General features: G+C 41.1%; 1 long non-coding RNA gene across 1 annotated transcript in view; it reads left to right on the forward strand.

Moving 5' to 3' along the window:
• The first annotated feature begins 18 nt into the window (after positions 1-18).
• Positions 19-17,569, forward strand: part of LOC116657462 — a 35,002-nt gene continuing 17,451 nt past the window's right edge. Inside the window, exon 1 of the long non-coding RNA XR_004312554.1 lies at positions 19-133. This is a non-coding gene — a long non-coding RNA (uncharacterized LOC116657462). The remainder of the gene's footprint in view (positions 134-17,569) is intronic.

The following is a 17,569-nucleotide window of genomic DNA, read 5'->3' on the forward strand; positions in this document are numbered from 1 at the left end:
ACCGCGAGGGGAAATGCTACCGCCTGGTAACGCGCTAGACCCGAACCATGTCGGAAAATGTGCCCTCGTTGAAACACCGAGCTCTGATTTTTGAAGCTTCCCGCGTGTCCACCCGCACAACATCCATCTAGAGGTGAGCCTGTTGGAAGAAATCGCGTTAAAAATAAAAGCCCCGGAAAGTGACTACTCACTTAACGCTCATTTTCCAGGGGGCTAAACATCCTAGAAGAGATTATGAGGCACTTTTCACAATCGCCACCTGAGGTTGCAAGTTTTTTCAGTTACTCTGTTTTCTGCCAAAGTATATACTACTAAAGGGGGTTGACTTCAACAGCAACAATACAAAGCAAGACCAACCCAAACCAACCACCCTTGTTAAATGTGGATCTAGTACTAATAAATTTCCGATCAGTCTAATTAATAAATTACAGATTAGACCTGAAGCTGCAATATAAGTTTGCCTTTCTGCGGTACAAATTGATAAAGGGGGACAGTTATCTACCAAATTTCACATCATGGTCCAGAATCGTGTAGATTTGTAGGATTTGTGATCATTTACCTGTGTTAAATTTGGTAGCCTGAGAAAGTAGATTAGTGGTTGTCTAGGGCTGGGGAGTGTATTGTGGGTCGCGGGATGGAGAGTGACTGCTGAAGGGTGGTTTCCTTTTTGGGGGGACAAAAATATTTTAAAATTAGATTATGATGATTGTTGCACAGCCCTGTGAATTGTAAGGAATGTGAATTATATCTTAATAAAACAAACAAACAAAAAAACTTGGTTGACTGCCAATTCAGGCTTTGGCTAGCTCAGCTTCCTTGGCCATTCATTCTTTGATTTATTCATTCATTACTGAGATACATTAAAGAGATTAACGGAGGAAAACACAGGGTCTCTGATCTCTAGAAGCCCTCAGTTTAGAAGGGAAGAAAGATGTGTAAACAGAAAGTTACAATTTTTGTTATTGTTGTAAGTGTGATAATAGAGGCACTTTTAAAAAGGGAAGGAATGATGAAGAGGAAGAAGGGCTGGGAGGTTCTACTTGAGCTGAGAGAACTGGCTTACCACAGGTTCAAGGCAGATGAAGAAGCATTTTGCAGAAGCACCGAGATGAAAAGGAGTATGATACAGGAGTCTGCAAATAGTTCAGAATGGCTGGAGATTAGGATGTTTGTGGGTATAGAGAGGTTGGAAAGATAGGAAGTAAAGATGCCTCTGGAGCAACCTGGAGAGATGAGAAAAGCAAGCAGTTTTTCTCTTCCCCAGCCTATTGCCAGGGCAATTCTGTGTCTATCTGTTTACATACTGTGATTTCATACAAAACTTCATTTCAAAAGAAAAGGCTGTGTTACTTAAGAAAAAATCTAACAGTATTGGTATCAGTGGAAGAGTGGGACAAAAACCAAGCTGCAATGGGTTAAACAGTGACTAGAAGATGAAGAAATGGAGGCAGTGGCTGCAGACTTCCCATTAGAGAAACTGCAATAATAAGGGAAGAAGAAAGATGGTATCTAGCCTAGCAAGGGTCTTTTAAATTATCATTTATTACTGGTGTTCAGGGGAGGAGCTAGACATAAAAGCCACAAGACTAAGTAAGATTTCTTGGGAATTAATGTAGATAAAGATGTCTAAGGCCTGAGCCTTGGGGCACCCCAGTGTTTAGAGGTCAAAGAAATGGACACACAAAAAGCACAAATCATTTAGTAAAATATAGATAAATATGACTGCGTTACTTCTGTATGGGAAAAGACAACAAAGGCTGCTAAAAGACAAGGGAAAACATGATTCTAACTCAAATAACCAAAAAAGGATTAGTAACTAGAGTTTATTAGCAACTCCTAAGAATCAGTAAGAAAAAGATGACCCAACCATTAAGAAGGACAGTGATATCAAGTGCAATTTATTGACTAGGAAATCCAAATAGCCAATAATAAATATATACATGTGTACATGTTTATGTATGTATGCATGTGTGTACATATGTATATACACATACATATTTTTTTAACCTCACTAGTAATCCCAGAAAGGTTTATCGAGGTAACAAGGTTAACATTTTACATTCATTTACAAAAGGAGAAAAATGTAATAGTTCATCAAAACTAAGTTTTGGCAAGGATGTGGAACAAATGGAACTCATAAGCTATTTGTGGATATGTAAAACAATATAATTTGGAGAGCAGTTAGGCAATATCTCACAAAGTGGAAGAAATAATGTATCTCATAACCCTGCAATTCCATTTCTGGGTACAAAGATAGTCATTGCAGCATTCTGTATTACAATTCAACTACATCTAAATGTCTAATGTCTACCAACACAACAATGGATGAATAGTGGTATTCATAAAATACAAAAAAAGCAGCTGAAAGTTAACAACCTATCCAGCCATGATTGATACCAGACTAGTCCTCCTACCATAAACCACCATAAAAATGGACAAAATTTATGAGGAAACTATCTTTGGACATTGGACAACTGGAAGCACAAGACTGACCCCTGAGAGGAAAATCGTAAGGTGAGTACCCCCAAATCATCTAGCTCCTCTACTTGGGGACAATTTCCCCAACTAGCGCACAGAGCTAGAGTCTAAGCAGAGTAGGGAGAGCCCACTGGGCTCAGGAGGTAGAGGCCAGACTCTGAGACAACCAAAATAGCTGGAAACCATTGGGAAGAGCAAGAAAAAGAAGGGTGCCATGCAGACGGAGTTCTAGAAGTCTGTGTGTGAGTACCCCACAAATCTGTGGCTGAAGGCTGGTGTGATGTTTAAAAATGTATACTAAAGATGTTTAAGACGTATACTATAAACTTTAAAGTAATCACTAAAATAACAAAGAAGTATAGCTAATAAGTCAACAAAGAAGACAATGGAATAACATAAAGTACTGGAGTACAAAAGAATGCAGAACAAGAGGGGAACAGAACAAATACAAAACAAATAGCAAGATGATAAAAGCAAACTTAAAATGTCAATCACAGTAAAAGTTAATGGTCTAAACACTGAAATTAAAAGGCAAGGACACAGTAAAAAGTATTTCAAAAGAATTTGACAAAATTCAATACACACTCATTATTAAATAAAAAAAATTATCAGTAAGCTAGGAAAAGAAAGGAACTTCCTTAGCCTAATAAAGGACATGTTAGAAAGCCTACAGCTAACATCACACTTAATGAGGACAAGGTAATGTGTTCACTCTAACCAGTTTTATTCAACAGTACCAGGGCAATGAAGTCAAGAAAAAGAATGAAATGACATATAGCTTGGAAAGGAAGAAGTAAAAATGTTCTCTATTTGCAGGCAACATGATTATGCTCACAAAAAATCCTAAACAATCTACAAAAAAACTGCTAGAACTAATGAGTGAGTTTAGCAAAATTACAGGAAACAAAACAGAGTCAGCATACAAAAATCAATTGTATTTCTATATGCTAGCAACAAACATCTGAAATTTTATATTTAAAATGCAATACTAATTATAATAGCACGAAACATGAAATGGAGATAAACTTAACAAAATATGTGCAAGACTTCACTAAAACATTAACTACATCTGAAAATAATTTTTACAGACATTAAAGAATATCTAAATAAGTGGAGAGATATATGTTCATGGATTATAATATTCAATATTGTTAAGATGGCCATTATCCTCATATTGAACTATGGATTCAGTGCAATCCCAGTGAAAATCCCAGTAGGGATTTTTTAAACTAAAAACTGACAAGCTAATTTAAAATTTATATGGATATGCAAAGAACTCAGAATAGCCAAGTCAATTTTGACAAAAGAAATAATAACACCAAAATTGGAAGGCTTACATTACCTGACTTTAAGATTACAGCAAAAGTTGTAATCAAGACAGTATGTTGGCATAAACACAGACATATAGCTCAATGGAACAGGAGAATCTAGAAAAAGACTAACATGTATGTGGTCAATGGATGTTCTATATTGGCACCACTGTTATCAGTGGGGAAGATGCTGGAACACTAGATGTATTTATTTATTACTGCATAACAAATTACCCCAAACCTTAATGGCTTAAATCAACAAAGACTTCTCTTACTGAGTCGGATCTGGGAGTGTCCTGGGTGGGTGGTTCTAGCTCAGGATCTTTCATAAGGTGGCAGTCAAGACATCAGTGAGGGCTGTAGTAATATGTAGAATCTGCTTGCAAGACAGCTCACTCGCCTGGTTATTTGGAAGAGGCCCCTTGGCAGCTGTTGGCAGAAGGCCTCAGTTCCTCACTATATGGCCCTGTCCACAGGGCTGTTTGAGTGTCCTCACCACAGGGCAGCTGGCTTCCCACAGAGCAAGTAATCCAAGGGAGAGCAAGTAAGCGGGGAGCCACCGTGCCTTTTAGACCTTAATCCTGTGTCCACACCATCATTTCTACTACATTCTACTCATTAAAAATCGTTTCATTGGAAGCAAGACACACTCATTAGATTTTTATATTGTCTGTGGCTGCTTTTCCACCACAAGAGCAGAGCTGAGAGGTTGTGACAGAGGTCATATGGCCTCTACACTTGAAATATTTACTACCTGGCCCTGATCTGTATCAGCTACAGTGCTTGGCTTAATGTCTTATGCTCTCAAGAAATGTAGCTTGTACTCATGAACAGTACATGTTGGCTAGCTTGTCCAAGAACTATTAGTTGAGCTTCTACTAAATGCCATGTAATATCGTAAGTGCTGATTACATATAGTCAAGACAGAGCTGGTTCCCACATTAATTTTCTTTGTCCCAGAGGTCCAGGTTGCCTTGGGGTGTAACACAAATAGCAGGACTTTATTGTGCTACTTCCCACTAGAGGGCAGCCTGAAGCTTGTATTTAATGGTGCAGCAATAGTGTTAACTCCAAAATCTAACACTATCAGAGGAACTGTCAAACAGACAAAAATACCAAACTACCTAAGATTTGTATTTATTCTCTCAAGATTGTTGTTAACAAAATTTAAAAATGGGTCAGGCTTATCTTTGGAACTCCTAGCCTCCTATTCCTTCACGCTTTCCACACTCTTCCATGCAGAGGTGGAGTGAACCATCACAGGCACCACTTGTAAGTTAAAAATGTGGCTGAAACAATCAAGTACATCTCTCACCAACAGATTAGTCAGGGTGGGGAGAAAGAGGAGGTTCCTGGGGAGGAGTGGATCAACCTGGTAAGCATAGAACTGCAGGCCAGAAGTAACTCAAAGCAGAAACACGTGTGTGCCTGTTTACACACAGACACCAACCTGGGTGTCCACCACACTAAAAGAAGAAACACATACCTTCTGTTCATTAATTCGCTATTTACTGCACACCCACTACCTACTACATACCACACAGGACACAGCTGTGAGGATTACTGACACCGTAATAGCCCTTAAGGAATGTACAGTTTAAAAGGGAAGTCAGATATTAAACAAATAGAAATGCACTGAAAGTACCAAAATAGTACCAAAAACTGTTTCAGTTACTAGTTACTAACAGCATAAGAAACTAATAAAGAATGTGGTGGCATAGAACAATCATTGTATTATCTTCAAGGATTCTGTGATTCTGGTGGACTTATTTCTGCTCCACAATGTCTGAGAACTCAGCTAGGAAGACCCAAAGGCTAGGGTTGATTGATTACTGTGCAGGTATTAACACATTACATCAGACAAAATTATAAATATCTGTATGCAAATGCAAGAGAAAAAATGGGAGAGTTAAGCAGGGACTAGATCATGAAGGACCTTGAAAATGAGGTTAGAGTCAGCCTCCTGCGCTCCCCTAAAAGTATAATTTCAATCCAACTGCAGACATATGACAGAGATTATGTGGATACTAAATAAACTACCTGCCACCCTGATATAAGCTTCTGAAATTTTGCTCATCCTGCTTCTGCATGAAATGCCTTTACTCACTTGGAGAAAAGCTACTTATCTTCTAAGATTCAGCCTAAGTGTTACCACCTCTGTGAACCCTTCATTCAACCCCAAACATTTAGCCACTCCCACCTTGGTGTCCTCGCTATCTTGTACAGACTATTTTCATTGCATTTATTTACTTAATTGTGCTCATTCATAAATATATTACTCCCCACTCTAGTCTTTGGGCTCTTTGAAGAAAAGGGTTGTGTTTATTTGTTCATATTTTGATACTGAACACGGTGAACACTCAATAAATGTTTGCACGAGTAAATTTTTTTGGAAGGGAGATAATTAGGTTTTTACTTATTTATTTAATGGAAGTACTGGGGATTGAACCCAGGACCTTGTGTATGCTAAGTAAGCTCTCTACCACTGAGCTATATCCTCCTCACTGCATGAGTGAATTTTATCTTCAAACTGAAGCTAACAAGAATCTGACTTCTCTGCTTTGGTAGGAGACCATAGACAGTTTGGATTTTTTATAGAAGCTGAGGCTATGCCAAAATTGAAGGGTATAACAACCACTACTATGATGTAAGGACTGCTTATGCTGTGCCAGCTACTGCTCTAAGTGCTTGACGTGTATTAGTCTATTTATTTCTCCCAACAGTCCTACTGCAAGTTCAGCAAATGTTGAAAAGGCTAAGGCTGGCCAACTGCAGAAGAGGGCCCAAATGGACAGATGAAATAGGGAAGAAGATGTGGAGAGGTCTCATGAGCTGGAGTACAAAGGCAGAGGGGCTGGAGAGTAGAGTTCTGTAGGAAGATGGTTTGGGGTTAGCTTTTTACTGGCTGCTGCAGTATGAGACCATGAGATATAAGAAACACACAAAATGGGTAGGATTTTTCATCACACAGGAACAAATGTATTGTTGCTAAAATGAAAAATTACACTCTAAAACTTAACAAGGAAACAATTTAAAATGCCTTGTGTTGTTTCCAGTTCCACAGAAGATGGAGTAAGCACATTCCATCATCTTTTTGTTAATTATAACCAACACTCCTGTTCAAAATACATGATACAATTATCAAAAAAAACCCTCTTGGAAGGTGGAGAAAAGAAGGCAAACTGGGGGTAGGGGGTATATAGCTCAGTAGTAGAGTGTATGCTTGGCATGCACAAGGTCCTGGGTTCCAGTATATCCATCAAAAAAAAAAAAAAAAAAAAAAAAAGCAAATGGGTTGGGGACTCAAGATACCACTCAGTGGTGAGTTCCCTGGGTGGTGTATTTGTTTGTTTTGCCTCCTATATATTTTGGCTTGGGTGTTAGAGCAGTCTACAACTATAAAACGCCAAATGAACCCCTCCCAAAACAAAACCAAAAACCCCATAAAAACCAAGCCCCAAGAAAAGCCCATTCTCTCTAGCTAATGACCAGGAAGAAGGCAGCTCTGCAGGATGGCATCCTTTTGACTACAGTCACCCTACTCTAGGCAAACACCACAAAAGAACCCATACCTTTCCCCCTCCCCACTTTGTGCCACAGACGGTGGCACAAAGCCCTGTTGACCATCTCCTCCTTGTACCAACAAAGCAGAAGTGACCTTTCTCCTCTCCCACCGGGTACTGGAGACTGTGGGGAGGATCCCTGTTGACTATCCACAACCTGCACTAATAGACAGTGGGGAACTAGAAAAAGGGATTCTTTAAATATGTATAAGAAGTACTGGTCACGGCTTTCCAAGTGGCGCAGATATGTAACTAGCCAGTATCAACATAGCAAAAGCTTTGAGAACTGAACTACAATGTGGAATACTCTGAGATTTAAAACTGGCCTCTGGGTAGCACACAGGTGGGGCAGATCAGAACAGCTCTGCAAAGGCTGTGAAAATGAAATTGATCTTCAAACAAGAGCCCACAAAACTGGATCAGAATATGCATTCTGAATATAAACATATTGATACTGACTTCTTGCCGAAGTAGATTTACATAAAAAGAAGAGCCTCTTAACATAATACTCAAAATGTCCATGATAAAGTAAAAAATTTCTCCTCATACTAAGAACCGGGAAGAACAACTCAAATAGAAAAGATAATCAACAGACGCCAACTGCAAGGTGACAAAGATACTGGAATTACTGAACAAGGATTTTAGAGCAGCTGTCATAAAAATGTACAAAGAAATAACTATAAGTACTCTTGAAACATACTGAAAAATAGAACTTATCAAAGAAAAATATATAGAGACCCAAATGGAAATTTCAGAACTAAAAATTACAATAAGTAAAAAATTCACTGGATGGGCTCAACAGCAAAATGGAGATTTAATAGAGGAGAGATCAGTAAACCTAAAGATACATCAGTAGAAATGATCCAATCTGAACAAAAGAGACAAAGAAAAAAAATGAACAAGTACCAATGGGACAACAACAAAATATCTAACGCTCATGTTCCTGGAGTCTCAGAAGGAAAGAGTGCAGTACACAAAAAATATTTGCAGAAATAATGGCTGAAAACTTCCAAATTTGGCAAAAGACATAAACCTGCCAATTCAAAAATCTGAGCAAACCCTAAAATAATAAACTCAAATAAATCAACACCCAGATACATCATAATCAAATGTCTGAAAATTAAAAATAAAGAAAAAATCTTGAAAGCAGCTGGAGAGAAAAAAAGATTATCTACAGAGAAAGGACAATTCAATAAACTACATATTTCTCATCAGAAACTATGGAGGAGAGAAGGAAGTGGCAAAACATTTTTAAAGTGCTGAAAGAAAAGAATGACACCCCATAATTCTATATCCAGTGAAAATACATTTGAAGAGTGAAGGTGAAATAAAAATTTAAGAGATGAAGGAAATGAAAGGATTTGCCAGTATCAGACCGGTTCTAAAAGAAGTGATAAAGGAAAAGTTCTTCAAATGAAAAGAAAATAACAGAAGCTTGAAACATCAGGAATGAAGAAAAAGCAATTTTTGGGTAAGTATTTGTGTGAATACAATTACTTGAATTTTTAAAGTTATGTTTGATGGATGAAAGCAAAATTAAAACATTGTTTCACGTGGTTCTCGATGTATGTAGAGGTAAAATTTAAGACAACAATGTCATAAAGTTAAGAAAAGAGACCAAAAGGTGGTCAAGTTTCTACATTCCACATGAACTGGTAAAAGGTTAACACTAGCAATCTATCATTAAGTATGTATAATATAATCTCAACAGCAACCACTGAAAACCTATACAAAGGGAGCTATATTTAAAAATCTTTAGCTATATTAAAACAATATACTAAAAAATGTTCAAGTATCCCATAAGGAAGCAAAAGAAGGGAAAAGGAGGTATAAAAAAAGTGGAACAAATAGAAAGTAAAATGGCAGACTTGAATCCTAACCAATCAAAAATTATATTAAAGGTAAATCATTTAAACAGATCAATTAGGAAAGCAGAGATTATCAATATATTTAAAAAAAAATGTATGACTCAGAGTGATGTCACACAAAATGGCAGAGTAGGAACTAGGGGTTTGTCCCTTCACCAAACCAACCATTGAACTACAAAGAGTGATTGGTATAAACTATTTTGGAACTTGGAACGTGACAAAACTTCTACCAACCAGAGAAGTCTTCGTAACAATGAAGGGAAAGGCTGCTGATCTTTCACAAGTGAGCAGCATGTGCAAACCTGTCAACATCCCTCATTCTTCAGACATGCTGCAACTGTACGGATAGTTCCTGAAGAAGCTGGCTGGTGCCAGAGTAGTGGAAACATTGTTCTCCACAAGTTTGAGGATACACAATTCGATCAGTCTGATGGATCCCTGAGTACTAGCATAGATGCTTGCCTTGAATTTGACTTTGTTGGCAGTTTTGGCTTTTCCCAAGGGCATCTATCAGATTAAAAGAGACAGAATCCCCCACCTCCCTATTTAGAGTCAAACATTTAAGGAAATCTATGTCAGGTCACTGACTGCAGAGAAAATGGAACAGAAACTTCAGTGACCACAAGAGAACAAGGAATACACATTTTGCAAAAATAGTTTGTAAAACTAATAGACAGCTCCAGACCTCAACAAGCAAAAACTAGCAATCACTGAAGACTCAGATAATCGCATTTTGACAGTTACCACGTTATAATGCTTAGGGTGTATAGTTCTCAACAAAAAAATTTTAAAACAAAGAAATAGAAGAGTATGGGCCATTCACAAGAAAAAAATAATTTGACAGAAATCATCCCTGAGGAAGCCCAGACATTGGACTCCAAACAAAAACTTTAAATCGACCATCTTAAATATGCTCAGTGAGCTCAGGAAACCACAAACAAAGAACTAAAGGAAATCAGGGAAACAATGGATGAACAAAAAAAGAGAGTATCAGTAAAAGGAATTATAGAAAGGAAGCAACCAGAAATTCTGGGCTGTAAAGTACATTAACTGAAATGAAAATTCACTAGAGGGGTTCAACAGCAGATTTGAGATGTAAAAGAAAAGATCGCGAACCTGAAGACCGGTCCTTTGAAATTATCTGGCCTGAGGAGCAGAAAGAAAAGTAAACGAAGATACCAGAGCCTCAGGGACCTGTGAGAGAGCAGTAAGAATGCAAAGAACAGAATGATGGAGACAGCTGTATAGGACCTGGCACCTCATACAATGACGAAGCTAACGGGGTGGTTGAGAGTCAAACCTGACAGTTTCACGCCTTAGTGACTGTGATAAATTTAGTTAGCAAACACACGGGGGGTGGGAGATTGGGAGAGAAAGCGAACATTATGACTTCAGATTTAAAGAGTGTGAGGTATGGAAAAAGGCACATAAAGCTGCCCTACAAACAGATAAAATGCAGCTCTACCGCTTAGAAGTCCTCTTACTTGAGAGTGTTTAAAGAACCATCTAAATAAACTATCCTGGTAATTGAGATGGTGTAGTAGACCAACATCTGTTAAAATAGGGCTAAGAACAGAAGAACCCTGAACAGAGACATGTCGCTGAATTGAGGAGCGTAAACCAAGGAACGAGCAGAAACCAGGTAAAGAGCAGCAGGCAGTGAAGGCTGAACGTCATCGAGGGACCCACGAAGGCGGCAGCACAGGAACCAGTGACAAAGACAGAGAATGAAATGCTAGGGCGGTCGCTAAGCAACACGGGCTGCGCACCTACTAGGAGCTGAACCGCCCTGTAATTATGACGTGTTTGACCAACCCAGACACACCGCTCTGCGTCCATCATCTCAGCGGAGCCGAAAGCCGCTGGTGACCAGCCCCGAGGGAAACATGGGAGACGCCTGGGGCCTCGGCCGAGGGCGTGGAAGGGGCTTACCCGACTGTGCACTTCGAGGCGGTGGCCGGGCCACGGCCGCCACAACCACCCAGCCCAGGCGGCTGCGGCCAGCCGCGAGGCCCCGACATGTGCCAGTCCAGGCCAAGGACCCATCCGGGGCCTCCCTGGCCTGCCCGCTCGGAGCTGGCAGAAACCGCGTGGTCCCGACGTGCACCGCGCGCGTCTCACGTCACTGCAGGCGACTCCCGCGAGAGAGGCAGGAAGAAGCCGGTTGCCAGGCAACGGGGCCAGACCGCTCCCTGCCCACCCTGGTGGAGGCGGGAAGAGCCTGCGGCGGGGCTCTCCGCCTCTGTCATTACCTCGAAGACCCGGGGAATCCAATTCAATGACTCTTTTCTACAGGAGGGAGCATCTACTCAGTCCCAATAACCCACGACCCCTAAGATAGTGAGTCCTCCAAGGCTGTGGCTCTTTGAAAGCCCTCACACCCCCCCCCCCAACTCTGCCTCTTGCAGGTGCGGGGTTTTTCTGGGACTCCCCAGGGGCAGAGCACCCGCACAGAGCTGGAGATTCCCCCACGGTTGGTTGGTTGGACTTTTTTTGTTGTTGTTGTTCTTTGTGAGTTACTCGGATCGTTGTGAAGACTGCCTGGAAAACGGCTCACTTAGAACAGGCACTACTTAAAACACTGGCTAAGAGGTTTTCCCCCATCACAATCATTCTGCTATAAGGTCTGGCCCAAACTGAACAGCTAACACCTGTTCTGCTAGTCTGTGCGTTAAAGAAAAGTCCTTTCGGGGCTTTCAAGCTCTGAAATTCCTCTCTCCAACCACGAACTCTTGATTCTGTCACCTCTGTTTTGCCTTCATTCTACTGATAATAGTTTACATTCTTCCAGTTCTACTTCAGGTACACTTTTCATCCTTAATCCAGCCTGTAGGGCCCTTCTGCTCTAACCAGCAGCTCCCTGGGCTTCTCTTCTGTCCACAAGTAGCTTGGATGTTATGACCAATCATTTCAACTCTCACCTCAATGATTTTTCACTTTGCCCTTTTTGCCTGTCTCCATTCCTCGCTAAAACAGGCTGTGTGTTTTCTCCAGTCTGGCTGCAGAGATTCCAAGCATTGCTGGTGAAAAGCAAAGAACCGTGCTCTCACTCCTCCACGAATGCGTGCTTTCTACAGCTTTGTGCTCCTTCCTGTTGTAGACTGGAAGGTCTTTTATCCATAGATGTGACCTTGTGACCTTGCAGTCATATTAACTACAGTTCCCCTAAACTTCCTATAATCTGCCACAAACTTTCTCCTCAGTCCCACTCTACTTTTAGTAAAGGACCTCACCTACACCTACTTTGCATTTTTATATACATCTTTTTAAAGAAAAATGTGAAATTTATGAAAGTATTAAAAATAACATGTATAAAAAAAATAACATGTATAAAATAACCCACCACCCAGAATAAACAAGTATGATCATTTGGTCATATTATCTCTTTCAAACCTTTTTTCTCCCAAGTATTTTTGAATGAAAAAAAATGCAGAGGAGGAAGAAAATATCTTTTTCCTCTACCCTTCTGAGTTCTCAGCTGGGGCCCCTGTAACAGCAACAAAAATAATAATAACAGATTAACAAGAGAAAAGCATACAAATTTATTTAAGTTTTATGTGACACGGGGGACTTCATAAGGAAATGAAGCCCCAAAGAAACAGTTATCCCTGAGTATTTTTGTGCTAGTTTTCTTGAAAAGTGGAGAGTCATGGAAAAATGCTGTAGGACAAAAAAGGGTGTGAGCAGAGTGTAGGGAACTGGGGAAATAGCAAGAAAGACCTGTTTGTTCAGATTCCTCTCAGTGTCCCTCCATCTTGGAGATAAAGATGTGTGTTTCCTCCGTGTGTAGGGAGGGTACTTCTCATGTGAGGCTTTTATGACCTGTTTCAGGGGAAGGTCAGAAAGGCCTTCTTGTACGTGTTGCCTCTCAAATTCCTCCAGCTTAAAATGTGCAGTATGCCAGAGTACCCTATTATGGGGTAGCGTGTTCTGATTTTGTCATCCTCCAAGAAGTTTCACAGTCTAGAAACTGTGTGGTAAATTGTCCCATAACTCACTGTGCCGGTCTCTCAGGCCTGGGAAGAGATCAGTCCTGTGAAACACTTGTTTAACATCATTTCATGAGGCAGTGTTGCACGTGGGCTCCCACCAAAGTTAGGCTTCCATATGGTGTAAGCAAGCAGCCATTGAATAAGAAGCATTTCTATGGGAACAAACCAAAAAAGGGTGAATGGTTAGAACAAACTATAAATTCAGTCTTTGAGTCCACAGGGCAGTCAATTGAGATTTCTAGATGTTAGACCTGCAGCGTTACAGATGAAGTGAGGACAGGCAGTGGTCCTCTGACAGATTCTCCTGGTTTTCAGTTTGAAGGTCTCTGATGATGTCATCAGATGTTCTGGCGAACTTTGTTGTGGTGACCTCTTTGCAGTTTATAGCAAGTTGTATAGATTCAGTTTGAAGCACTTTGGGAAAAGGGCAGTTTTCCTTTTTTGTGATATTTGAAGAATTCGGGATCCAGTCCAGTTTACAGGTAGGTAACAAAACCTTAAAGACACTGATCAGGACTAGGATTTGATACCCACAGGGAAGTGCCACTGTTTTCCATTGATACATTATCCTTCTCCCTAGCCATCCCTATTTCTATCAAAGATAATCAACATAAGACTAATTTGCTTGCAAAATAAGTCCAGTCTCATTAATCTTGGCCTGACTATTTACACACACGCAGCAATAATAGTGACTGACCATATAGGTTCTCTTCATACAGAATTTCAGATTCAACTTTGATTCAACAAATCATCCTTTCTCCTGCTTTCCCTAGAAGCAACTATCATAAATTTTCTGTTATTGGGCACATCTAAATACATAGGTATCCATAAATAAGCAATGTTTTGAGTGTTTGGCTATTCCATAATTTCCTCACTAGTTTATAACACCATCTGTCAAACAGTATTGCATGGAGACGGAAAGCAGATGGGTGGTTGCCCGGGCCTGGGGAGAGGGGTGAATAGGGAATGACTGCTTACTAGGTACCAGGTTTTCTTTTGGGGTGATGAACATGTTTGGGAATGAGATAGACATGCTGGTTGTCTAACAATGTAAATGAAATAAATGAACTAAATGGTTAATTTTGTGCTCTGTGAATGTCACCTCAGTTTTTAAAAAAGCAATGGGAAGCCATTGAAAGGTTTTACAGGAAAGGAAGGAGGGTGACAAGGTCAGATGTTACTTTGGGGATGACGATTACCCCAGTGGCAGAATGAGAATGGCACGGCGGGCCGGAACTTGGGTGGTGGAAGATTTAGGAGGCTATGGAGGGTACCTGGATGAGGGGTGACAGCATGTGTCACATCACACCCTGTTTAAGCTCCCAGCATAAAGCCCCAACTCCTTCAAATGACATTGTACAGTTTGGCTCTTAATTTGGTCATTCTCAGCCGCCAAGGGCTTGTGTTCTTCCATGAGCCAAACGCTCTTTCACCGCTGTTAGCTTTGCCTGGAGTATTCTTCTGCTCCCTCTTCTTCTGCCAACATTTCCTGATTCTTCAGGTTTCAGCCGAACTGTCATTTCCTCACGGAAGCTCCCCCTGACCTCCTTGAATGCATTAGTTCCCTTGCAGTGTCCTCCTTTACGCAAAACCTTCGGGTCACACGTCGCGCTTGTTCAGTGTCAGGAAGGTGGCTGTGTCCCTGGCACTGTAGCCTTTGTGTCATCAACACGGTCCACATTGAATCAGAATTTGTGGGAGGAATCCGCACCTCAAGGAAGTTGCTTCAGCACCCTCTTATTTCTGCCATACTTACATTTCTCCCTCCTCTGACTTCTCTGTAGCCTTGAAGCATGCTTACCTCTTTCTTTTTAAAAACTTCTCCTGGATGCCATTATTTCCTAAAGTTACTGCCTTCTTTCTCTCTTTCCTTTGGACACTGCTAGATTTCTTGGAATGGTGTTTCAACTCTTTCACATGTACACTTCAGTTTCCAATGTATGTGTCCGTCTTCCTCCCATGTTTGGAAGAGCCTTAAAGAGGGCACCACCTCTTGTTTATTTTTCTCTCTCCTGCAGTCTCCTGTGTATAATAGGAACTCAGCAACGTTTGCTGAGTTGATATGATTCTAAAGGATGTACCTGTTATGATATTCATCCTTTTAAACAATATAGGAATTGAATTGTTTCATTTTCAAAATTGATGTTGAATGTTGGCCCTAAAGGAAAAAAAAATGTGTTCAATTAGAGGAGACATGGAGATTTCAGAGGAAATTTTGAAGGACATTCCAGGATGCTTCCAAGGACATCGGCATTTAACTTAGAAACGTACGCTTTCCCTAGAAACAGTGCTGCTGTGCTCTCAGCTTTGGTTCAGAGAGGGAACTCAGAGCACATGAATGAGGAGAAGGGTTGGGGAGTCTGTGTGCCCCCTGAGACGGCCTGATGCAGAAGCACTGAATTGTGAGAGGTGACAAAGTGAGAGGAGGAACTTATGAGGGAGTGTGGAAGGTCTCGTGGGGTGACAAGAAAGTGCTGTCCTGCAGAAAGTGTTTCCATTTGGCCAATTGGACTAGTGAACCCAGGACGTGAGGATGGGAAGTGGCGTGTCCTACCTAAGACCCATCAATGGCTTTGCTACTCTCTGTGGAATGAAAGGAAAACTTCTTAGCCTGGGAGTCAACATTTTCTTTAGCTTGGCCACAGCCTCCCTTTCCGTCTTTCTCTCCCGTTTCTCTGCTCACATAGTTTATGCTTTAACCCAACCAGAGTACTTTCCATAACCTGCTGCGTCATATTTATCTCGTGTAGCATTTGCCCCCACCTGGTTTACCCTCTTCCCTAATTTCCACCTGTTGAAATCAGACCCATCCTTCAGGGATCAGTTACAGTTTAAGTGCAGCCTTTCCTGACCTTTCCACTTGGGAATGATCTCAACAGCTTAGCACTCACCGGTAACACGCAGCCCTTGACACCGGCTCCTGGTGCGCTGGCTTCCCTTGGTTTTCAAATGCCGCAGCCACCTGACGTTCCTTCTGCCTCTCAACCTACTCTTTCTGAGGTCCTTGGCAAATTTAGCCTCCTGTGCTTGGCTGTTTTAAAGGCTGAAGCGCCTCAAGGTTCCATTCTGTATTATGCTTGAGTTCTTTTCTTGTTGGTTTTTGTCTCTCTTGTGTGCTTTTGATCTGTGGTTATCCTGTTTTTCACATGTTAATCCATTAGTATCTACTTGCTTTAGACTGGTAATCATATAGGCTGAAACACATTCTAAAAAGAAAGAAAAAAAAATAAAATCTACATTTTCTTACTACCCTCCCCCCCACTTTATGATTTTGATGTCCTCTTTGACAGTGTTTATTCTTCTCCTGTTCATTGTAGTTACATTTCCAGTTGTGATTTTTCTTTTCTGTGGATTCTTGCTTCTTTTCTATTTAGGGAAGAACTTTCAATGTTTCTTTTAGGGTAGGTTTAGTATTGCTGTATTCTTTTAGTTTTTGCTTGCCTGAAAAATTCCTTATCTCTTCTATTTTAAATGATAATCTTGCTGGGTAGTTTATTCTAGCTTGCAGTTTTTCTCTTTCGGGACTTTGAATGTATCTTGCCCCTCCCTTCTGGCCTGCCACGTTTCTGTAGAAAAATTAGCAAAGTTTCATTCTGGACCCTCTTCTTTTCTCATGCTTTTTCCTTTGCCATCTCAGTTCTGGTTTCAGTTACTATCAAACTCCCATCACCTCTGACTTCTCTGAGCTCCAGCCCCCCCCCCCCCCCCCCGACATCACCACCTGGATACTCAGAGGCAACTCGACTTAGAACACGATCTCCGTGCTGAGCCTGTTGCCTCTCTTGAGGGGGCGGTGCTACCAGTTCCACAAGCCAGCAACCTGGAAGCTCCTCTCCGGGACCCCTCCTTCTAAGCCAAGGCTGGGAGATTTCTGCCTTTTACATGCCTCTCTGGCCTGCTATTTCTCCCCATCTCTACTACCACTACTCTTGTCTCATCTTCCACCATCCATTGTCTGGGCTGCTACAGCCACTTCCTCACTGGATTTCCCCGTCAACTCTTGCCCTACTCTGTTCTCCACACTGCATGCAACTAGAATGGTCTTTTCAAAATGTAAATCTGATCTTGTCAACCCTTTGCCTAAAGCCCACCAACCACTTTCCACTGTCTGCATGATCTGCTCCTGCCTCTTTGTCCAGACTCATCTTGTACCACCCTGTCTGGGCGCCAGCTACACTGGTCTTTCAGTCTCTTTAGTGCCCATCACAGGTCCTTTGCACATGCAGCTCCTTCTATTGGGAGTGAGCAGTCCCTCCTTTGTTGCTTAGGTAACGCCTCCCCTCAGTCTGTATTTTAGTTCGGCTATCATTTTGTCAAGGAAGCTTTTCCGTAACCCCTCCTTACACACTCTCAGAGGG

This window comes from Camelus ferus, chromosome 18 (assembly GCF_009834535.1).
Source record: "Camelus ferus isolate YT-003-E chromosome 18, BCGSAC_Cfer_1.0, whole genome shotgun sequence".
NCBI lineage: Eukaryota > Metazoa > Chordata > Mammalia > Artiodactyla > Camelidae > Camelus > Camelus ferus.